This window comes from Phascolarctos cinereus, unplaced genomic scaffold, assembly GCF_003287225.1.
Source record: "Phascolarctos cinereus isolate Bilbo 61053 unplaced genomic scaffold, phaCin_HiC Scaffold_7;HRSCAF=346, whole genome shotgun sequence".
Taxonomy (NCBI): domain Eukaryota; kingdom Metazoa; phylum Chordata; class Mammalia; order Diprotodontia; family Phascolarctidae; genus Phascolarctos; species Phascolarctos cinereus.
The window spans coordinates 90,122,558-90,148,438 of NW_027556180.1; the positions used below are offsets into that span (position 1 = coordinate 90,122,558).

At 36.4% G+C, this 25,881-nt stretch overlaps 1 protein-coding gene across 3 annotated transcripts in view; it reads left to right on the top strand.

Annotated features, from left to right (window-relative positions):
- Positions 1 to 25,881, top strand: part of ENOX1 (ecto-NOX disulfide-thiol exchanger 1) — a 677,866-nt gene that overhangs the window by 133,425 nt on the left and 518,560 nt on the right. Inside the window, exon 3 of one of the 3 annotated variants that reach the window (XM_020971657.2) lies at positions 19,847 to 19,915. The exons of the other annotated variants lie outside the window; for them this stretch is intronic. The gene's annotated coding sequence lies outside the window, so the exon portion shown is untranslated. The remainder of the gene's footprint in view (positions 1 to 19,846; positions 19,916 to 25,881) is intronic. 3 annotated transcript variants of the gene reach the window in all.

Sequence of the window (25,881 nt, forward strand, 5' to 3'; positions counted from 1 at the left end):
TTAATCTCACCAAATTGGATTAATTGGATCAGTCTTGCCAAAATACCCACTTTCATCTTGTTGCTACCTGCTCATAAAGCTTCACTGTCTCCAAATTGCCAAATGAATAATATCTAACCTTTTCTGAATGACATTCAAGGCCTCCATAATCTCACTTCCTGCTTAGCTATGCCCACTTTTACTCCTGTGACCCCCGAGACAAACTTTGTGGTACATCCTGGAAGTTCTTATTGTCCCCTAGACTTCGAATGGTCTCCTTCATCCTTTATCATATCATTTCCCTCTCCTAGAGTACATTCTCCTCCTCTTTCCCAAGGATATCCATCTTTTAAGACCTATATGAAATTATTCATTCTCCATGAAGTCTTCCTAGTATACATTCTTTCTCTTGACTTCCTCTTGCATTTAATGTCCTTGCATCTCATTTTAGTCCTTAGTCCTTAGTCATAGACATATATATATATATGTATATTATATATATATATATATATATACACAGACATACACTCAAATACATATGTGTATATACACACTTGTGTATATGCACATACATACATATGTATATGTGTGTGTATGTCTATGTATATATATATCGGCTTTTCATGTGCATATGTCTTGTCTAGCCAACATAATATGAAGGCCCTTCCAGGACAAGGAATGTGTCATGTATATCCTTTCATACCTCCTGGCATTTAATGGCCAAGTGGTCAATAATTACTAATTGAGTTGAGAGAAGATAAGAATTGACATGTATTAAAACGTATATTGGATTGTCAAGTACACAGATGAATACCATAGAAAATGGTATTATTCCTTCCTCTTGCCAAGCCAGACAAATGTCCAGGGTAGGGGGAGCAGGATGTAGATTGCCTTCTGACTTGCTTTCCAAATACCAAAAAGTATCAGAATTGGTCTTAGTCGGGGGAAAAGTGGGGATGATGGTAAGTGGGGGAAGAATGGTGGTGGTGTTACTCCTCATTTCTTTATCACAATGAAGAGAAGTGGAGGCCCTGGTCCCTTCTTACATCTTTACTTGTCTTGTTTCCTGGGGTTGGAAAAAAGTGGTTTCTCAGGTAACATGAAATAGGGAAGGATACAGATCTGTTTAATTCTGTTGTCATTAGTGCTTTTCAAAATTTGAGCGTTAATCCACAATTTGTGAAATTCTGGTTACTCTAGGGTAGGGTAAAATAAGAATTTATGTAATTCAAGACAGTCCTCTTTGTTACTTGATAGTCACAGAAAGTATTTGGGAGAGAGAGTGGGCTGGAAATGAATGCCGTAACGTTTTGAAATTATCAGACTTTGCTTTTCTCCTCCTGTTACCTTCTCCAGGAGCATAGCTCCTGAACTGAGAACTAGCAATAGAAATAGAAAACAAACAAACAAAAGGCTACCAAAAGAGATATATATATATATACACACACACACACACACACACAGAGACTGAGAGAGAGAGAGAGAGAGTCCTTTAAGGAATAACTAGAAGGACATAAAAACACCGAATACTCTCTTGCTTAGAAGAGTTTTGCTCAGCTAAGGGAATAGATCTATCAAGTGCCCTCTATAGCTAAGACTTAGATTTGAAACAATGGCTCCTTAATTTGCCACTCTGTTAATGGCTGTCTGATTTGTTCTTTTTTTTTCTTCTTCTTCCAGGCCTCTGATATATTCTTAAAAACCTCTTAGGAGTTTTATCCTTTCAGTCTGAGGCATTTGTGCTTCATTTTGCCTTTTGTTCTTCAGACACCTTTGTCTCTTTTCTTACTTTCATCTTTTGAGAGGTTCAGAATAAATCTGCCTATGGTGTGCACTAAATAATTTGGATAAGGCTTGTGACAAGTTTTGACGATGTTAAGCCTCTCAGAATCCTGGAAAATATTCCCAGCTTGTGTTAGTGGAAGATTAATGCAGACGATCTTCAAAGTTCTAATTTTAAAAAAATATACATTGTCTCTACTGATGATTGATAAATATTAGCATTCTTCTATGCTGGTATTTCTGATTATAATTGCAGAGGTGGTTGGTTGCTGAATGGTTCATTGCTGTTCCAAGAGGAGCAAAATATTAATTGTCCCCAATTATGGCTATTAAGGGGCAGCTAGGTGGCTCAGTGTATAGAGTGCTGGGCCTGAAGTCAGGAAGTCCTGAGTTCAAATGTGGCCTGAAACATTTACTAGCTGTGTGATCCTGGGTAAGTCATTTAACACTATTTGCTTTGCCTCAGTTTCCTCATCTATAAAATGATTTGGAGAAGGAAATGGCAAACCACTGTAGTATCTTTGACAAGAAAACTCCAAGTGGGGTCATGAAGAGTCTGACACGACTAAAAGAAATGACTAACGGTTATTAAACATTTTAAAAGTTAATTTTTCAAAATGTATCATTCTTCTTTTTTTCAGATTTTATTAATTTATTTATTTTTAGTTTTCAACATTCACTTCCACAAGATTTTCTCCCCATCTCGTCCCTCCCCCCACCTTAAGGTGGCATGAGTTCTGAATGCCCCTTCCCTTAATCTACCCTACCTTCTCTCTCCCCCGCCCTGCACCCTTCTTTTATCCTCTTCCTCTTTTATTTTCCTGTAGAGTAGGATAGATTTCCATACCCCATTGCCTGTATATCTGATTTCCCAGTTGCATGTGAAAACAATTTTTAAACATTTATTTTTAAAACTTTGGGTTCCAAATTTTCTCCCTTCCTCCCTCCCCACCCACCTTCATTGAGAAGGCAAACAATTCAATACAGGTTATACATGTGCAGTCATGTAAAACACTTCCATAATAGTCATGTTGGGAAAAACTAACTATATTTCCCTTCATTCTATTCCACCCTCCCCTTCCCCCGTTTATTCTATTCTTCTCTCTTTTGACCCTGTCCCTCCTTAGAAATTTTTGCTTCTGATTACCCCCTCCCCCAATCTGCCCTCCCCTGTACCATCACCCTGCTCTCTTATCCCCTTCCCCCCTATTTTCCTGTAGGGTAAGATAGATTTCCATATCCAATTGAGTGTGTGTGTTATTCCCTCCTTAAGCCAAATCCAGTGAGAATAAGATTCATTCATTCTCTCACCTTCTCCCATTTTCCCTCCACTGTAAAAGCTTTTCTTGTCTGTTTTATGTGAGATAATTTACCCCATCCCATCTCTCCCTTTCTCCTTCTCCCAGTATAATCCTCTCTCACCCCTTAATTTTATTCTCCAGATATTACCCCTTCATCTTCAACTGACTCTGTGCCATCTATCTATCTGTCTGTCTATCTGTCTGTCTGTCTGTCTGTCTGTCTGTCTGTCTATCTATCTATAGATACATACATACATATACATACACAAACACACACACACACACACACATATATATATATATATATATATATATATGTATATAAATATTTTTTTTCCCCTCCAACTACCCTGATACTGACAAAGGTCTCATGAGTTACAAATATCTTTCCATGCAGGAATGTAAACAGTTCAATCTTCATAAGTCCCTCATGATTTCTCTTTCCTGTTTACCTCTTCAGGCTCTTCTTGAGTCTTGTATTTGAAAGTCAAATTTTCTATTCAGCTCTGGTCTTTTCATCAAGAATGCTTGAAAGTCCTCTATTTCACTGAATATCCATTTTTTTCCCCTGAAGAATTATACTCAGTTTTGCTGGGTAGGTGATTCTTGTTTGTAATCCTATCTACTTTGACTTCTGGAATATTATATTCCATGCCCTCCAGTCCCTTAATGTAGAAGCTGCTAAATCTTGTGTTATTCTGATCGTGTTTCCACAATGCTTGAATTGTTTCTTTCTAGCTGCTTGCTATATTTTCTCTTTGACCTAGGAACTGTGAAATTTGGCTACAATATTTCTAAGAGTTTTCCTTTGGGGATCTCTTTCAGGAGGTGATTGATGGATTCTTTCAATTTCTGTTTTGCCTTCTGGTTCTAGAATATCAGGACAGTTTTCCTTGATAATTTTTTGAAAGGTGATGTCTAGGCTCTTTTTTTTTCCAATCATGCCTTTCAGATAGTCCATGTATCCTTATCCTAATTTATTCTTATATACACGTACTTTGTGAATGAATAAAGATGGCAACTATATGTAAGCAAATATGCATTTACTTCTAAATGAGTTGCATATTTACCTGATACCATGTGGTTAGGTAGAGGAAGGAATAGGCTTAACTTCTTGTGGTTCTCATTTGAAGTGTATGTGTGTATGTGTGTGTGTGTGTGTGTGTGTGTGTGTGTGTACATGCATGCACATGCATGCACACAGAGATGAAGTGGGTAACAACAGTATGACTTATCCCAAAGAAGGTAATACAGAACTGAATAATTATTCCAGTGTCCTTATCAAGAATAATTTGGGTATGAGCTCAAAAATTTTGGTGGTTTGAGCTACAAATGACTGAACGTCCAGGTGAAGCCTTAAGGAAAGGGGTCAGCGATAGTTCACTGCCTTCCCCATCCCTCCCTACTGCTGCATCGTATTTTTCAAGTTTATTTTGATCACTACTTTTTATTTTGACGAGGCAGCATGGCACAGTGGATAGAACACCAGACTTGGAGTAAGGAAGACCTGGGCTACGGTCTTGCATCTGCAATTGATAAGCTCTGTGAAAAGTTGTTTAATCTTTCCAAATCTTTGCCAACTTTTAAATACTTATCTGCTAAATTATCAATAGCTTTACCAATGGATCACAGTTCTTTGACTCAGATATACTTGTTTTGGTCCAGTGAGGACATCACCCCCCAAAACCCCACCCCAAAACTCTCCCATATATACATGTGTACATATAAACACATATACAGAGCATGGCCTCAAAACAATCACAAAATAGAGTGAATGTGAGTGATAATACATTTTTTTCACTTTTATAGTTTATTTTTTACCATAAAGGAGGAGAAATATATACTTCAATTTGGACTTTATGATGCATTGTCCATTGTTTTTTGTTTTAGTTTTGTTCATTTTAATGTTGGCTTCATTTATATTTTTTTGTAGTGAATTTTTGGGCCTGCTTTTTTACACTTTATCTCTTTAGACAGTCCTTCCTATATTTCTCTGAGTTTTTGTTATTTGTGGATTCATTTCCCATTCTTTATAGCGTAATAATATCTGGAGTTAGCTGCATAATGTATTGGATAAAGCACTGGACCAGGACCTGAATTCAATTTGGGCCTCAGTTACTAGTTTTGAGATTGTGGGCAAATCACTTAACCACTGTCTGCCTGAGTTTCCTCATTTGAGGCAATAATAGCTCTCAACTCCCAAATTTGTGAGGAGCAAATGAAATAATTTGTCAAATTACATTAAATAATGTGCTAATAAATGCTTTCTTGCTTACTTGTTTGCTTGCTTCCTGCCTTCCTTCCATTGTATTCACAGTTTGTTCAGCCATTCTTGATTTTTTTGAGCATACACTTTGCTTCCAGTTTTTGGCTTTTACAAATGGTACCATTATGAATGAATATTTTGTCCTTTGAGTTCTTTTCTTGATGGCACTAACTGTTGCCTGAGGCTATAAAACCAGTAATGGGATCACTAGGTCAGAGTGTAGGGATCATTTAGCAAGTTTTCTTGCATACTTCTAAATTGCCTTCCAGGATTGTAGGAGATTTCATCACTCCATTATCCATGAATTTTCATGTCCAGCTTCCCTTAATCCTTTCAAATCTAGTTTTCTGTTCTTTTACTATCTTTGTCAATTTGATAGGCATGAGATAACACACCAGAATTGCTTCAAAATGAAGTTTTCTGATTTTAGTGATTCTGAACAGCTTTTCATATGATTCTTGATAATTTGCATCTTAAACTGTTTATATCCTTTGAGCTCTTACCTAAGAGGGAATGTCTCTTTGTTCTAAAGATTTATGTCAAATCCCTAGTGATGTTCAATATCAGACTTATATCTGAATTATTTAATGAAAATATTTTCCCAGGATGTGTCTTTTCTTATTATTCTGGCTGTATTGTTTCTGTTTGTAGAAAAGGACTTCATTTTTATATGATCAATGCATTTAAAAAAATAATTGTTATGTTTATTTATTATGTTTCCCCCATTCACATTTGTGAAAGTTAAGAAACTTATATTACTCTAGTTTGTTTTTTCACGTGACAAATTTTTTTTGTCATGTTTATTTAAATCATTCACAAGTTTCGAATTGATTTTTGCATATAGTATAAGATGCTGGCATACATCTATTTTCTGCCAGTTTCCCACCCAGTTATTCCAATGGTTCTTTTAGAATGAAAGAGTCCTCTCTGTAATAGTTTTATTTTTAGATTTTTTAGCATTGCATTGTTATATGTGTTTCTTTCAAGATCTTGCTTCTATAATTTAATCTACTAACCTCTTTGTTCCTTTTTTAGAAATCAGGTACTAGATAGGGTTTAAAAATTTATTATGCTTTGTAATTCCTTTTGATATTCCTTACCTTTTGTTCCTCATCATAATATTTGTAATAATTTTGTCCAATTCTTGTATCATTTTGTCAAGTTGATGAATCTATCAATCTGCATACAAATTCAGATAGTATCATTTTTTATTATACTGAGACCATTCAGACACAAATATTATCTTTTTAATTATTTATTTTCCTTTATTCCCATAAGAATTATTTTTTGTTTTGTTTATATTTCATGTGTCTTAGTAAATAATTCCTAAATATTTAATGTATTTTTTCTTTTAAATGCATTTTTATGTCTTATGACTATATTTTATGTTGCTACTTCAATTTTTTTTTTTAGTTGTTGACTTTCTAGGGTTTTTTTTTAAGTAGACCATCATATTATCTGAAATCATTTTACCTTATTTTGCTGTGTTCCTTTAACTTATTTTTCTTGTCTTATTGCTATACATAGCATTTCTAATCATAATCCAAATAGTAGTAGTGTAAATAGTGAGCATTCTTGCTTCATGCCTCAACCTGGGAAAGTTTCAAATGTGTCTGTGCTACATCTTCATTTTAGATGATTATTTTTGAAATATTAAAAGAAAAGGTCTTTTCATTCCTATGCTATCTTTTGTGGAATGTGTTTTCTGCTTCTGTTGATATAATTACGTCTTTTTTTGTTGTACTTTACTGTCCCCAGACAGTATCCAAACTATATGGATACATATCATTTCTTTCCTTGTATATTCTACCTGCATTATCCTTGACATACTTAAGAAGATGAGATCACATCACAATACTTTTTTTTTAACTGCAAAAAACCAAAAACCAACAATCATTTTATCTAACTCCTCAACAGTCTACCCAACTTTAAACATAAAATAGTAGGACAACAATTTATGCTTTGACCATTATTATCTGAATTCCATTAAATCCAAGAACAAGAATAACAGTGCAAACAAAAACAACATTGCATATACAGGTAGCACCTGGCAGTTTGCTTGGTGCTTTCACAAAGGATTTTTGAGTCAGGAAGACATGGGCCTCAAACACTGTGAAACGCTGGGTAAGTCACTTAATGTCTGGCTTTTTAAGTTTCTTCATCTATAATATTGGGATATTAGTAGCATCTACTTCACAGGATTGTTGCTAGGATCAAAGGAGAGAACATGCAAAGTGCTTTGCAAACCTTAACACACTATATAAATGCTTGCTTTTATACTGATCTTCACAACAACCTGAGGAATTAGACTAGGCTGGTATTATTTTCCCTATTTTGCTAGTAATGGAACTGAGACTTAATGGTTAAACAACTTGTCTAAAGTTACTCATTTAGTGTTTTAGACCTGGGAGCAGGAGTCTCATTTTCTTATTCTTATCATGTACTCTGTCCACTGATCCTTTTGAAGGGGGAGTTATTAAAGGGTTAAAGCTGGTTGAGGAAAGATAATAATCTCTCTTTCAGTTATGCTGGGTTTTAAGTGACATCTGTCCCCATGGAGATATCTACAGCCAGCCAAAAATCCAGGACTGGAGTGAAGGTTAGAGGTTAGGGCAGGAGATGTAGGTCTGAGAGTCCTTTGTGTACACATAATAATTGAAACCATGTGAGTAGCTGAGTAGTCCATAGAAAGAGGGAAGGGGGATGGCTCTGGGCCAAATATTGTGAGATAACTGGAAGTAAGAATATATGGGAGTCAGGAAGGCAGAAAAAGAGTGATGTATCACAATCATTAAATTGTTTAATTTAATTTGTAAATGAGTTGTCTTTTCTTGACAGTTGACACTGTGCTTCATACTTTTGAAGACATAATAAAGAAACAAACTCTTCCCCCGGACTTAGAATAGAGAGAGAGTATATATTATAAGTCATTTTTTCCCCAGACTTCTGCAGGTCTACACAGATATTCAATGCCCAGCAGAATTTTCCTAGACTCCACCAAGCTTACTTACCAGTGCCACTAATCCCCATAGCCTCATGCAGGTACTTGTGAAAATGCCACCCAGAAAAGTCTCATCTGCTTTGGTAGGTGAGGAAGGAGGAAATGGAGTAAGTTTCTTTTAGGAAAATTTTCTAGTTAATCATAATCCTCATATCTGGAGTTATGAAGCAATGAGATCTATTTAGCTTTCCATTATAATCAGAATCAAACTAGGAAAAAATGTTTATTTTTGACCTTTCAGAGTCTGTTATTTATGTTCCCTATGGTTAAAAAGAAAAAGAAAAAAGCGTGGTCAGCTATATTCTGCACGAATGTTCTTAGTGATGAGATGATGGTGAAGCAATGAATTCCTTCTGTTGTGTGAATGGTTACAGAATTTCACCTCCCAAATTATTTCCTTCCCAAATGATTTAGCATGAGATAAATAGGGTAATAGGCATTGTAGAATAAGGAAGAATTGCTTTTATAATTGTGTATGGAGTGCCCAAGAACCCCTCTATTTTGTTAAAAAGAACATTTTGGAAGGGGGGATGGATAACACTTTGAATTTACTGAATCATCAGCATGTAGAAATGTGGCTAGGCGCCTGTTTAGTAGAGCATGTGACAGTTGCGTGGAATATGGAGGAGTTAATATTTTCTGAAATAACTTTCATGCTGGAATTTACTGTCTTCTGTATATATAAATTTGAAACATTAATGTGCTATTCTAGATGTTTACATTTAATATGCATGCAAATTCAGGATGCATCCTGGGTGCAGTGAACATCATTTACGAATGCTTACTTTCCATGTTTGGTAGCAATTTTGGCTGCTTTAAAAATTAATACTTTAAAGAAATACACATTTTAAAGTATTTGTAATGATCACCTTTGGTTTGAAAAGAAAACAATATTCAGCTACTCTTCTCCCAGGGGGGAAAATGTAATGCTTAACAAAGTTATGCAGAGTGTTAAAGGTTAGAGTATTTTTATCTTTACTACCAGTCGGTTTAGATTAGGTGTTGCAGATGATTGTCTCAGTTAACAATGCTGGAAAATATGGTGTTTACAACGAGTGATTGCAAGCTATGACATTTTGGTACCATTATGGATGAGTCATTCCAGTGATAAACATACATTATGTTACAGAATACCACAACGTATTTTTAAATATAAAAAAGATAAGTAAGGCACAATATAACCAAAAGCTTAGAAAGAAAGAGTCCCAGACAGAGACTTTGTAGGGACTCTGGATGCCATTTAGGCTTGTTGTCTTGACAACTAAAATACCAGAATCCTGTCTTTCCCCAGGTATGAAACCTTAAGGTCACCTTTGACTCTGCACTGCCCTTTCCTCCTCCCTTATCCAATCCATCAATGAATTTCACTTCTGCAACTTCTCCATCTTTTGGATTTCCATTTTCCTTGCCATCTCCATAGCCAAGCCCCCAAGATCAAGCAGCCCTCCTTCCTGAAGAGAGAATTGAAGCTTCTGCAGTAAAGACTTCTGGGCATCCCTGTTTCTTACCTTTTCAGCCAACTGAAATCAACACAACCCAAAATCTTCCTTTTTTTCCTGTCACATAAATGATGTCATCCTCCCCATTCCACAAACCTCCTGTGGCTCCATATCATCCTTTCCATCCAAATAAGCTTGTTTTTCTTCCTATAAGTCTGCCTAGCTGTATGACTCTCTTTCTTTTCTCCCATATTCTTTCTTTGGTTATCTTTGTACTTCATGTGTCTCATTATTGCTATTTACTTTCAGACTACCATTTGTATTTGAATTGATTTTCCTTTACATCTATATCCACACTCTTCTTCCCCCTTTGCAACCTTACGGTTCCTTCGTCTTCTTCACAGTTACTTTTTAAATGAGAATGAACAGCTAGGTGGTACAATGGATAGAGGGCTGGAGTCAGGAAGATTTAAACACAGACTTGTTAGTAGCTGTGTGGTCTTGGGTAAGTCACTTAACTTGTTTGCCTCAGTTTCCTCTACTGTAAAGTGATGATAATAATAGCACCTACCTTGTAGGGTTGTTGTGAGTATCTGATGAGATCATATTTGTAAATCACCTAGCAAAATGCTGGGCACATAGTAGATGCTATATAAATACAAGCTACTACCACTACTACTACTACTACTACTACTACCACCACCACCACCATTACTATTACTACTACTACTGTTATTATGCAGTGAAAAGAGTCTTTGGATCCATGATCAGAAAATTGAGTTTGAATCCTCACTCTGATACTTATTACCTGGGTGATCTTAGATAAGTGATTTAACCCTTATGGGACTCAATTAACATCTTCAAAATGAAAAAGTTGGACCAGGTTATTTCTCAATTTCCCTTCAAATCTTGAAGCAACAGACTTGTAACTATCATCTGGAAATGATTACCTGGTGATCATCAACTGGGTAAAATGTTGGACAAAATATTTGATATGATGGCATTTCCTTTACTGCATTGTGGATTCTTTCATGTTTCAATATATATATATATTTTAAAATGACATGCCTGCCATTATCTACTTACTTGACATTCTGTTACCTCAAAGAAATCATTAAAGGTAACATGCACCTCTTTCCACTTGGGAAGGGACATAGGGAAGGGCTAGAAAACCTTTACCAGAGGGCCCAGGTAATATGGAGAAGTGTATAGAGTACTAGACTTGGAGTCAGAAAGACCTGGGTTTTCATGTCACTACCTATATTAACTAGTTATTTAGCCATGAAAACTTTCAAACTTCTCTTTCTAAAGTTACCAGTGATCTCTTATTTGCCAAATCTAATGACCTTTTCTCAATCCTCACCCTTCTTGACTTCTCCCCTGCTTTTGACACTTCTTATCATCCCTTTCTCCTAGATACTCTCTTTTCTATAGGTTTCTGTGACTGCTTTCTTCTGGTTCTCCTTCTACATGTCTGATAGTTCTTTCTTTCACTTCTTTTCTAGATCTTCATTTAGGGCATTCCCCACTTATCATGGATTGCCCCCAAGGCCTGTCCTGGACCCTTTCCTCATCTTCATCTATGCAATTTCACTTGGTGATCTCATAAGCTTCCATGGTTTCAGTTATCACCTCTATGCAGATAATTCTTACAACTACCCTTCATCTTGGCTCTCCAATTGAGTTTTGAACATTTTGAACAACATTTCTTGTAGATAACCTAAGCTCAACATGTCCACAACTGAACTCATTATTTCTTCCCAGATACTCCTTTCTTCCTATATCCCTTTTACTGGCAAGGGTACCATCATTCTCCTAGTCATCCAGGCTTGCAACCTAGGTATCATCTTTGACTCCTCACTATCTCTCACTCTTCATACCCAATAAGTTGTCAGATTGTATCATTTCTGTCTTCATAATATCTCTTCTGTATACCCACTTATCTCCCCTCCCCTATACCCCCAATCCTGGTTCAAGCCTTCACTACCTCATTCCTGGGCTATCTCAACAACCTTCTGATTGGTCCCTTTGTCTTGCATTTCTCCCCACTGCAACCTATCCTCCACTCAGCTGTTGAATTTATTTTGGATAGAGTGCCAGGCCGGGAGTCAGCAAGACTCATCTTTCTGAGTTTAAATCTGACCTCAAACACTTGATAGCTATGTGACCCTGGGCAAGTCACTTCACCATGTTTGCCTCAGCTTCCTCATCTGTCAATTGACTTGGAGAAGAAAATGGCAGACCACTCTAGTATCTTTGCCAAAAAAAAAACCCCAGGCTAGGTCACTAAAGGTCAAACATGACTGAAAAATGACTAAACAATGATAAAAATGCAAGCCTGACCTTGTCAGTATCATCAAATCCAATGAATCCCATCATCTCTAGGATCAAATATAAAATCTTCTGGTTTTTAAACTCTTCATAAATAAGCAGGCCCCTTCCTACCTTTCCAGTCTTCTTACATCTTACTCTATACATATTCAGAGATCTAGTGCCCCTGGCCAGCTTGCTATTCCTTACATAAGATGCTTCATCTTCTGTCTCTGAATATTTTCTCTGGCTGTCTTCCATGCCTGGAGTTTTCTCCTTCCTCTCTCCTTCCTAGCTTTCTTGGCTTCCTTCAGATCTCAGTTCAAATGTCATTTCTTCCAGAAGCTTTCCCAGTCTCCCTGAAGAGAGCCTTCCCTTTGTTGTCCCCCCCCCCAATTTATCCTGCCTACATCCTATTTGTACATAGTTATTTGCTTTTTTGTCTCCCCCATTAAGACTATGAGTTCTCTGAGAGCAGACCTCCTTCTCCCTTTCCTTGTATCCCTAGTGTTTCATACAGTACCTGGCACAGAGTGGGTAATAAATGCTAGTTGATTGATTGATTTGAAAGTATGCTGTGACTGGACTTGAGGTCATTATACATGTGAGGGAAAGCACAACTTGATAGGTACTATTACTGCTCTTCTAATGAATGCATGCCAAGAGAAATCCCAAGGATTCATTACTACTTTTCTGATATTTGTGAATAAGCCAAATTAGAGCTGTGTTTACCATGCTACTCTGGCCAAGCAAAAGGACAGTAAGAATTATGAGGAACGTAGCTGAACTATGTCTTACATATACTTTGAGGAGGGATGATAAAGGCCATAATTTCCATTAACTTATCCTACAATGGGAGAGAGAATTGTATCCATTTATTCTTTACCTAACTGCTTTATGAACCTCATATTGTCTGATAGCCTCACAGTTGTTGGGCTGAATGTAGTGGCTGGGTTTGAATTTACATTGTCATTTCTGTTAAAGCTTTCTGTTGTCTGTTTTAAGGGATTGTGCATTTGTCTTTTCTATCCCCAAAGAAGAAGCTGCCATATTAGATAAAGGGCCATTCCTCTGGTACTATAGTGTATGAAGCTAGTGTATCCCTGGTAGGCACTAGCTCTCTGTCTGAGTCTTTACCAGGGAAATGAATCTAGTTATAAGAGCCAGTTTTACTGATCTACCCAAGAGCATGCTACAGAAGAAATCTATCACAATAACAATGATCTAGCCTTCTACCAGAATCCAACCATATCCATATTCAGATTAGACCACAGAGTACTAGCTATAAAAATGATATCTTAGTGTTCTTGGATAATGTTGCCTTTACAGTATTCATAAAATATGCCAAAATCAAGAACTTCAAATTATGTTTCCATAGGTTGAGAAAAGAATGTGTCTTTGTGTCATTTCCTGTCAAATTCTCAAAAATAATAAGAGCATTTCTACCATGTTCTCAAACAAAGATAGACAGGCTATGGTTGAGCTGCTCAATCCCAGGGGATCTCAGACTTTGTGTCAAAGAAGGGGTCACAGAGAAGGCAAATTCGTTGTTAATTGGAGTACCTGCTAGGTATGAGACATGTACTAGGTGCCAAAATGCCTTATAATCCAATTTACCAAGTGTTTTTAAGTGTCTTTGATGTGAAAGACACAAAGGAAATGATCTGGAAACCTAGCTTTGTGGAATTGTGTGAAGACGTTCATCTGGTTGTTTCCATTTACATCATGTCTCATGGAAATGGGAAAATTAGCTCTCAAATATTCATTCATTTGCCATTCATTCAACAAATATTTCTGAGGCTCCTACTATGCACAAGGCACGATGCTAGGAATTATAGGGAATTCAAAGATGTATTAAGACACAGGCCTTAGGTGATGAATGGCTACTAAGGTAGGTAATGAGCACATACTAAGAATACAAAAATAAGAAACAACATACACCCTGCCCTCAAAAAGTATATACCAGCATCATGACACATGCTTTTTCTCCAATCTTTAATCTCTCTCCCTTTCCACTGACCTTTCCCTTTTGACTGTAAGCATACACTCAGGTCTCTTCTGTCCCTAAACACTCTCACTTGACTGTACAACTCCATCAAACTATCAGTCTGTATCTTTCTTTCTTTCTTTCTTTCTTTCTTTCTTTCTTTCTTTCTTTCTTTCTTTCTTTCTTTCTTTCTTCTTCTTCTTCCTTCCTTCCTTCCTTCCTTCCTCCTTCCTTCCTTCCTTCCTCTTCCTTCCTTCCTTCCTTCCTTCTTCCTTCCTTCCTTCCTTCCTTCCTTCCTTCCTTCCTTCCTTCCTTCCTTCCTTCCTTCCTTCCTTCCTTCCTTCCTCGGAAAACATTTCTGCACTCTCTGCCTCTGCTTTTCTCACTCATTTCTCAACCCCTTGCAATATAAAACTAGCTCTCATTGTCAAATGAAATTACTCTCTGTAATGTTACTGAGCAGTTAGGTGGCACAGTGGATAGAGCACAAGACCTAGAGTCAGGAAGACCTGATTTCAAATGGACCCTCAGATATTTACCAGCTGTGTGACCCTGGACAAGTCACTTAACCCTGTTTGCCTCAGTTTCCTCATCTATAAAATGAACTGGAAAAGAAAATGGCAAAGCACTCCAATATCTTCACAAAAAAAAATCCAAATGGAGTTGCAAAGAGTCAGACGTGACTGAAATGACTCAACAACGTGTCACTAGTGATCTTTTAATTGCTGAATCCAATAGCCTTTTCTGAGTCTGAATTCTTCTTGACTTTGCTGTAGCACTTTGCACGTAGGACCACCCTCTTTGAATATTCTTTTCTCTATGGATTTTTTGATAGGTATTAATTCTCTTCTTACCAATCTGACTCCTTTTCTTAGTCTGTTTTGTTGGATCACCATCCATGACCCACTCACCCCCAAGGCTCTACCTCAGGCCCCCTCTTTCTCCACTCTTAATATTCTCTTGCTGATCTCATGTGTTTCCAACGACTCAATTATAACTCTCTTGGGATGACTTTTAGATTTATACATCCACTCCTGGTTTCTCTCCTGAGCTTCAGTCCCTCACCATCAGCTGCCTAGTTGACATTTCCAAGTAGATATCCTGAAACTATCTCAAAATATGTTCAAAGGAGAACTTGTTATCTTATCCCTCAAACATTCCCCTCTTCCAAATTTTCCTTTTTCTGCTGAGGCGATACCATCATCCCAGTCAGTCATGTTATCAACACTGGAGTCATCATCAGCTCAGCCTCTCACTCAACATATCCTGCTAGTTGTTAAGTCTTATTGAGTCTTTCACAATTTCTCTCATGTCCATCCTCTTCTCATCATTCATGATGACACTTTTATTCAGACTCTTATCACCTTTCACTTGGCCTGTGATAGTAGACTTCTAATAGGTCTGTGTACTCCAAATCTCTCCCCTTTTCAATTCATCTTCCACACACCTGCCAAACTAATATTCTAATGTACAAATTTGACCTTGTTCCTCCATCCTTTAAGAAGCTTCAGTGGCTCCCTGTTGCCTTTAGGATCAACTACACCTCCTCTCTTTGGTATCTGAAGCTCTTTACCACTAGCTGCAGCCTACCTTTCCAGATTTATGAAACATTGTTCCCTTTCATGTATTCTACAGACTACCTAAACTGACCTATTTGTTACATACATCCCTCTGCTATTCTGTTTCCCATTTTCATGATTTTTCACAAGCCTCATGCCTGTTTAGAAAAGGTATTTTGGCTTTTGGCAAACTAAATTTGAGCTCATTGGCTCACTTTGGACTCAACTTACCCTGTCAAAGTTTGGAACTATTGTATAATTGAGAAAATTCTAAAAATAATATTGTGTTTTGAGTAGGTTTTTTTTTTAAGATAGAGTAGTCCTTGATGTTGTTAAATGAATAAGTATAAAGTACTAAGGAACAAATATAATCAGGATACTGTTTAGAAAATAAAATAGAAACAATAATAACTGACACATAGCACTTAAAAATTTGCAAAAGACTTTATGTATACTATCTCATTTTACCTTCATAGCAACTTTGTGAGGTAGCTATTACAGGGATTATTCTCATTTTCATTTTGCAAATGAGGAAATTGAGGCTAAGGAAAGGGAATTTGTTTCATAGTGCAGTGGAAGGTATGCTGAGCTTGAAGTTGTAAAACCTAAATTTGAATCCCAGTTCAGTCATTTAATACCTGTGTGCCCTTGGGTAAGCCATGTTATACTCTCTGGAGCTCAGTTTTTCCTCATTTGCACAATGAGTGGGTTGGAATAGATGAACTCTAGATCTATGATTTGTCCAAGGTTCTATGCTTAGTTAATGTCAGAAAAGGGCCTTGAAGCCAGGTTTGTCTGGTCTTATCTCTAGATGCCAGAGGTCTTAAGCCAAACCCTGGATCTGGCAACAGCAGTGGCACTTTTTCCACACGTCCATTCTGAGAGAGTTTTTTTTTTTTTTGGATGGGGGGAGTGATAGTAGGTCTTGGAGTGCCTAGATAAGAACAGAAATAGGGAGAGAGAGCACAGTACTATACAAGAAAGTTAACATAGGTGTGGGTTTTTTTTTTTTTGCAATGCTGATTTCTTTCAGAATACTTTACATAAAGCTAAATTTGTATAATGTGAATTTATGTAGAGTGAGAACTGTAGTGAATACTGGTGAATACCTTCAAGAGTAGGCTAGCCATGTGGCTGCTGTTGCTTAAACATGCCTGATCTTTTTGATTTGTAGGAGTTATTTAGGAAAGGCAAACATATGCATAGTTTGCTTCATCAATGCATAATGCTCTTTATGTTTAGATTCTTTCATGCAATTTCTGTTCATTTCTAGTAAGGATACCCCTTCGTTCCCCCCTCCCTTTGGCAACGTATCTCTAAAAATCATCATAGAAATCAATAGGAAAACAAAAATGTATTTATACTCTATAATTCAGTCATCTAATTCATAAAGTGTGCTCAAGCTGTATTTATGTTTGAGACTGAAAAATAGGAACCAGCTACCATGCTGTGTCATTGGTGATGAATAGAAGCAAAAAGAATCAGATTGTCTTTGACATAATTGGCCTTTCAATGTTATTTAGGCACGGGCTTGGTTATGAGTGTTGTAAAGTGCTGGTGAGGTTATAACGCCTCAGATTTTCCCCATCAATAATGAATAGAACATAGCAGACACAGTTTAGGTTGATGCTTAAAAAGTTTTTTGATTAATTGGATCTTTGAAAGGACTTCAAGCTTTGGATATTTTGTTAAACTTTCCCAACCAAAGAACTCATTTATATTCTCCATTACTTTTCTGGTTATATGGTTGTGTTGAGGGAATTAAAATCATCCTTTAAAAACATTCCTTGGATACCCCAAACACATAAATTGATGGATGTTAATGGGAGAGTCAAGTCTATTCTAGCTTAATATTATAGACATGTACTAAGCTATCTGGGGAAAAGCAAAGGTTGACTTAAATCCACAGACGAAGATGCTTTGCAGATTTTGAAATATGTCACTCAGCTCCAAATTAATTCATATATTCACCACACACACACACACACACACACACACACACACACACACACACACACACACACCCCAGCCCTGACAACTAGAAATAATACAGAGAAAGTCTAGACAAGTACAAACCTTTGGTGAATCCAGGACTAAGATAATGGTGATTCAAAGGGATTATGGCAACGTTTATCAGAAAATTAAAAAAGTGACTATTTTAAGAGTTAATTGTGATGAAGATAATTTAAAGAACTTTGTTTGATTAAATTGACACACATGGAATACCTCTCTCTGGGGTGAGATGTGAAAGAGAGACTTTAGGTTTAGGTGACATGCTTAGGGGATAAATAAAGACCAGGTTACTTACTGTAAGTGAAAGCAGGAAAATAATATTAGGTTCAGTTCTTTTCTCTTAAACAATAAAAGCATATCACTTTCCAAATATAAATACATTTCCAATCAAAAAGGCAAAGGGCAAAGCAGATCATCTTATATCAGTCCTAAGGCTCCAACAGATTTTGTTAGTAGAGAGCAGTAATATTCCTTTTCTTTTCTTTTGGCTGAGTGATTTTCTTGGTGGTTGCTTTACTTTGGAATTTTGTAGCTTCCATCATTTGAATTACATGGGTACTTACTCAAATTGGTACAGACCAAAACCCATCTACACCTTCTAAAATGGTATGATTATCATCCATGTTTTTCTTCAACTGTTTTAAACTATTTTAAAAAAATTGTGAACTTGGGGGTAGCTAAGTGGCACAGTAGATAGAGTACTGGCCCTGGAGTCAGGAGGACCTGAGCTCAAGTCTGGCCTCAGACACTTAACACTTACTAGCTGTGTGACTTAACCCCATTGCCTAGCCAAAAAACCCCAAAACAACAACAAACAAACAAAAAACAATAAAATTGTGAACTTAATAATGATTACCAATAAACATGGCCATTTCAGAATACAAAGATAGGGAAGAGGATTGTATAAGAAATTATAAAATTCTGATATATGTATGTATCCAGTTTTTTAAAAGAAATATATATTTAAATATTAAAGTTGAACAAGGTTGAAGCAAAATTACTCTATTTGTGTTCCCTTATGTGCTTCTTTTTTCTTAAGCACATTTAAAAATGTTTTATGAGGACCCTTTTGTTTTTCATGCCTATCATTACCCCCTGGCATTCCCCTTCCCAGATAGAAGCCCACTCTGGTAACAGATAAATATAGGCAAGTGTCTTTAAATTTTGCGCAGAGGACCCCTCTACTAACTGGAGTGGAAAGGTTTTTCCTTCCTCTGGTTCTTCTGATCCCTTAGAGTTAGTATAGTACCCAGACTGTTCACTGTTGCTTGTTGTTGCCACAATATAACTAGCCCATGACTAGTCCTCCTTAGGCCATATATATCTTCGATCAACACCATTGGCAGCACAGTGGATAGAGTGCTGGGCCTAGAGGTAGGAATATCTGAGTTCAAATCCAGCCTCAGACACTTAGTAGCTGTGTGACCCTGGACAAGTCACTTGACCTTTGTTTGCCTCAGTTTTCTCAACCGTAAAATGGGAATAATAGCACCTATCTTGCAGAGTTGTTATGAGAATCAATTGAGATATTTGTTAAAAAAAAGCAGTTAATAATTATAAATATATTAATATATATTGTATGATAAATATAATTAAATATTTTGATTCTTACTAATAATTTTGATTTTTCTGAGATTATGCTGTTCCATTTTTCACAACTATAGAGCAAACTTGAAGAATATTAGCCTTTCACACAGGCATGCGATCACTGAAAACAACGTATATTTTTTTCTTAAAGATACAGTCTTATTACCTCTTCCTAATTAATTCTGGGTTCAACCTATTGTTCTTCTTTTGAAGCTACCCCAAATAAATCATAAAATCATAGAATTTGAGAATTAGAAGGGCAACTCAGTAGCTAACTAGTTAAACACAAATAGGAAAGGAATCCCTTCTATAACTTAATGTATTCATAGGACGACTCATGATAATGTTCATAGCCTGAGTCCCTAGCTGTATGTCACAGTTTGGGTGTGTGTGTGTGTGTTGTGTGTGTGTGTGTGCGTGTGTGTTTTAAACCACTGTGATGGGGTTTTTTTGTTTGTTTTTAGTATTAATGGTTAGGCCAATCTCTTACGCATTTCTGAGTTTTTCACTGAGAAAGTGTTGCACAGTGTTTTGAGGTTTTATGTAATTAGTTCTACTGTATCTTCATTTGCAGAACCTCTCAATAAATAGGGAATATGTCTTTTGTTTAAATTCTTCACAGGATATCTTCCCTGGTACTGGAAAACAGCTAAGGTGAATATATGTCTGCCCATTTTGCACTTCATTTGAGGTCAGTATTGGATAGAATTAGACCTATAGTCATATTTGTCATGGAGGCTTGTGTTATTTTAATATATGCACAAGATAGATCCTGTGTGAGGAGAGGTTTTAAAAATGCATTTTTTCTAGGTGTTTCAGACATGATGAGATCTGCTATAGTAAAAAAAAAGGAAAAAACTTAACTATTTCCTATTTCTGCCTATTTCCTTTTCTTTCTTTTTCCATATTAGGTGGGAAAATATGGTTCTGAATCTAGGAATGCGTGTGTCCTTTACACTATTCAAGTCTATAGGCCTTTGGTTTTACTTTGGACATTGTCACAAAACAAAAGCTTTATGGAGATGAGAAGGGTAAGCATATGGATTAGTAGTGGCAGGATTTGTGTGTGGGATGCTACATTTATGTATGTTTTGCTAAAGATCGCATCATCTGTGATCTTTTCTTGTGATTCTTCTCTTGGGATTGTCCCTCTGAGATATCTTGAGAATCAGTTTCTCAATGTTTATAAAATTTTGTTGCTCACAGGAAAGATTGCTCTGTTGTGTGATTGATGGAGTCCAACCTGTCTTCTAAACATCAACTTCCCAAGGGCTGATGTTCTTGATTTACATAGCACATTAGGTAATAGAGATAGTTCTACTGTCATTGCTAATGGAATCATCACTATAATAGTATCAGCAGAAGTTTCGTCTATAGGTGCTCGCAGGATAATCTGGCTTAGGTTGATTTCATATCATATTTTCATTTCATATTTTCTCCTCAGATTCTTTTTTATTTTTTTTATTTTTATGAAGTCATTCTGTTCCTAATCTGTCATCTTCCTTTAGGATGTTTTGTTTTGTTTGTTTTTGTTGAGACAGTTGGGGTTAAGTGACTTGCCCAGAGTCACTCGGCTAATGAGTATTATGTGTCTGAAGCTGGATTGGAACTCAAGTCCTCCTGTCATCAGGGCCGGTACTCTCTCCACTGTGTCACTTAGCCGCCCCACCTTTAGGATGTTTTGAAAATGCCCTTGTGTTCTAAGATAGTACTGACCTTGCCTGATAAGTTTTTCTACTTGGTAAGGCCTTGGTGTTTGCTGGCTGAAGCAGTTTTTTGGTCTATTTCAGAATACTCATTGTGACTGCTGTATTAAATTATTTAATTTTGCCTAAAAATGGTGATTGAGTCAATACATTTTATTTATGTCCTATTTTTGTAGTCAACAGCATGCTTAAACAAACTGACTTAGAACTGGTGTAATGATACACAGTATCTTCTAATTTTTAACCTTTCTTCTAATTTGGTGCTCACCTTGACCTTTGTTCTAACCAGCCAATGATGTGACTGCACATTAAAAGCTGATTCTGAAAGGACTGTGGCTGTAACCAATAATCTCTTGCTTATTAAAATATAATTAGTTCTTTTTGTGTGTGATTTCTTGAGTGTTTACCACACAAAATAATTTCTCTGTTCTTATATAAAGTATAACCAGATCTTCATTAGTGCGAATAATGAATTCCTACGAAGCGGCTGCATGGATTTGAATTTGTGGTATTAGAAGTTATAGTTATGTAAAATATGCAGTGTGAATTTGAATAATGTGACCACTTCAAGGGAATTCTTTGTTTGTACTAATCAGGACCTAGCTGTTTTCGTGATTTATAGGTTTAACGGTTTGTAGGCATGACATAGGTATAACCAAAGGCCTATAGACTTGAATAGTCTAAAGGCATTAGGTCACACGCATTCCTAGATTCAGAACCATATTATCCCACCTAATATTCACTGGCCTTCTCTGTGCCCATTTTCATATTCAAGGGTCTGAGTATTGAGATTACATTTGACCTAAGTTTGGAGGATCTTGTGAAGTTCTTCACAATTTTTCATTTTAATTGTTCATCTTTTTAAAAGGCACTGAAACAAAGAGTCCACTTTTATGGTAATTGTAGTTTCTGTTCACTGTGCCTCCAGCAAGATGAGATTACCTTTTGTCCCGTGGAACAGTGTAACTTGCTGTCTTTGGGCACAGGATAAAACTATCGCTTTGCCAAGAAAAAACTTGTACGCCATCCTTCTACTGAGCTGAGGTTTCTCATTGGCCATATGTGTACCTGAATTGGAATCTCTTCTGCAACATTCCTGACAAATTGGTATTCCACCTTGTTTGGAGACTTCAGTCATGGGGGACCGGAGGCAAGGTCTATTTTTGTAGAGTTCCAAAATTATTAGGAAGTCGTTCCTTGTCTTGAGCGATACTGACTCTCCGACATGTTTCCCTGTTGCCTCTCATTTTGCCTTCAAGTGCTAAGCAGAATGGATCTAATCCATCTTTTACATGGAGACTGGCGATTACCTTGCTGCCTTTATTCATGTGTTTAAGAAGAAGGAACACACTTTCCTTAAGTCTTCCTTTAGACATAACCCAATTTATCAATGCCTGTTCTAAATGTGAAGCACAGTGCTTGCCGCGGTACCTCCAGTATGGTCTCACTAGGGCAAAAGGCAGTAAGACTGTCTCTTTCATCTGGAATTTACAATCCTACTAACGAATCCTAAAATGGTGGATTTTAGGATAGCTCTCTTTTGGTGCCATCTCACAAGGCTGGCTACTATTGAATATTCATTGGTCTTTCTTCACCTGAATCCTTGACTAATTACATCTACTACGTACTGAACTTGTGCCCATGTTTTGTTTTTGTTTTTTTGAAGCCAAAAGTGGGACTTTATATTTACCTTTCATATGATTAGTTTCAGTCCACTATTCCTGACTATGAAAATAGTAGATTTAGAGCTAGAAGATACTTTGGAGTTAATTTAACCTAATTTCTTCATTTCATAAATAAGGAAACATAGTTTCAATCAGGTGAAAGAATTTGTCCAAGATCATAAAGCTGGTAAATGACTGGTTTGAGATTCAAATGTGGGCCCTGTGATTCTAAATCCAACATTCCTTTGCCTATATCCCACATCTTCTATCTTTCTGAATCTTGATTCTATTCACTATATTAATTCGCTATATTAATTGCCTCTTTTTATCCCCCAAGCTTCATCTCATCTGCCATTTTGGTTAGCTTGCCATTTATTCTTTAATACATTAAGGATCTGTGATTTCATCAGTGTGAATATTCTGTTTTTTGACAGACATAGCCACCCATCAGTGTTTTAGTAGATTGGCTTTATGAGTTGCATAGCCTAATGATGTACCTCTCTAAGTTCAGCTGGGTTGGTCCTCAGAAGATACATAGTTTGCTGCTGAAAGTTAAACTCTTTCCAGCTTGGAAGGCCAAAGCTAACACAGCTCTGCTGGTGTATTAAAGTTACTCTGGCAAGACTTGTTAGTAATTACCCATGCTGACTCTTACTGAATATGTCCTTTCTTTTTAGTACCCACGAATCACCCCCCTAATAATTTGTTATCATTTTCTTTTATCAAGGAAAAAACATCAAACCCACAGGCCTATAGCTTCAGATATTCACCTTTTAAAAAATTGGAACAGTATTTGGTCCTCTTAATCTTATGACATATCTGCCATTCTTCATGTTTCCTCACATTTCACTCAACTGTAGTTCAGTTACCGTAGTCACAAGTTCTTTCAGTACTCTAATATAGTTTATATGATCAGCATGACTTGAAATTCTTTCATTTTCTTTTTGTTTTTTCCTTTTTTTTGCTTTTTGGTGAGGCAATTGGGGTTAAGTGACTTGCCCAGGGTCACACAGTAAGTATCAAGTGTCTGAGGCTGGATTTGAACTCAGGTCCTCCTGACTCCAAGGCCAGAGCTCTATCCACTGCACCACCTAGCTGCCTCAATGACTTGAAATTCTTGAGGACATCTAAGTACCCTCTTGATACAACCTTATTTATCTTGGATTTCAGTTTCCTGTTAACTATTTTTGTTCTAAAATTCCAGTCTAAAGATAAGTCTCTTTTTTGGTAGAGAAAACAAAATAAAAATCAGTTGGTTTATGTCTTTCTGTCTGTCTATCTATTTGTCTGTCTATCTATCTATCTGTCTGTCTGTCTGTCTATCTATCTATCTATCTATCTATCTATCTATCTATCTATCTATCTATCTATCTACCTATCTATCTATCTATCTACCTATCTATCTATCTATCCATCTATCTATCCATCTATCTATCTGTCTGTCTATCCTCACAAGACTGTTATGAAGACCAAATGAGATAAAATGCTTTGCAAAGTGATACATACATTTTAGCTGTATTTATGATGATGATGATAATGAGAAAACATTGATTGAGTACCTACCATATTCAAGGTACTCTACTTACTAATACTGGGCTGTCACCTCAGAAATTATTTGGATTGTTTTCTTTTTAGTCAAATCTAGCTTTTTCTATACAATTACTATATTATGTAAGACCATATAATGAGGCCATGTCAGTCTGTCTTTTCTATTAAATACTAAAACTTAAATATACAATAAGAAAAGAAAAAGAAATATAAACTTAAATATTAATATTTATTATATTTAATAATTATAATATATAACAATATATTAAAACAATATATTATATAATAATCATAATATAATACTATTAATATATTAATAAAATATATCTTTAACATTCATTATAATATATTAATAATTAAATATTAAAATTAAACACAAATACAAAATAAGAAAAGGGGGAAAAAAGCATTGCCATGTGCACAGTAGAACATAAGAGAGGATTCAAAATATAAAACAACAAATTTGCATTTCAAGAAAGCCTATATAACAAATACTACACATTGTGTTGAGAGCTGTCCATCTTTTCTTTGCTTCTTTATAAGTTTTCTTTTGTTCTCTGCTGTGTACTTTTTACTTTGTTCTTTCCCCCCCTTTCTCTCTCTCCTCTTCCCCCTCCCCCCAGAAGTCTACAATTAAGCGCAGATCTGTCAGTCTCTTTTAAAATGTGTTTTTCTTCATTCCATTTGATCCTGAATGAAAAGCCTCTTCAACCTGTAACAGGATCATAACTGTAGCATGAATGAGAAATTGGAATGCCAATTGAGCTGATGGAAATTCAAACTCCAGGCTCTTACAAACAGGAAAATGGATCCTCCAATTAAAAGGATTGTTGAGATTTGGTTGAGTTTGCTGCACAAAGTTGCCAAGTCAGCATTTTATTTTATTTTATTTATTTTTATTAATTTATTTTGATTTATCAACAATCACTTCCATACGCTTTTGAGTTGAAAATTTTTCTCCCCCTTCCCCCCACCCTCCCCAAGATGGTACACAATCTGATATAGGCTTTACATTTATATACCCATTAAACATTTTCGCATTAGTGAAGTTGTAAGTAAAAATTAAAACCAATAGGAGGAACCATCAGAAAGATGAAACAAAACTCAACAGAAGGTAAAAATAAGTGATAGTGATCCGACTTCCATAGTTCTTTCTTTGGAGGTGGACAGCATTTTCCATCCCGAGGCCTCTGGAGATGTCTTAGATCCTGGTAATGCTGAGAAGGGTTCAGTTTAACAATTTTAGTCATTGCATAATGTGGCTGCTATTGTGTACAGAGTCCTCTTGGTTCTGCTCACTTCACTCATCATCAGACCATATAAGTCTTTCCAGGTTTTTCTGAAGTCAGCCTGTTCATCATTTCTTATAGCACAATAGTATTCCATTACATTCATATACCACAACTTGCTCAGCCATTCCCCAGTTGATGGGCATCCTCTCAATTTCCAATTCTTTGCCACCACAAAAAGAGCTGCTATGAATATTTTTGTACATGTGGGTCCTTTTCCCATTTGTTTGATCTCTTTGGGATATAGCCCCAGAAATGCTATTGCTGGATCAAAGGGTATGCACATTTTTGTAGCCCTTTGGGCATAGATCCAAATTGTTCTCCAAAATGGTTGGATCATTTCACAACTCCACCAACAATGTATTAGTGTTCCAATTTTCCCACATCTTCTCCAACATTTATCATTTTCCTGTTTTGTCATGTTGGCCAATCTGATAGGTGTGATGTGGT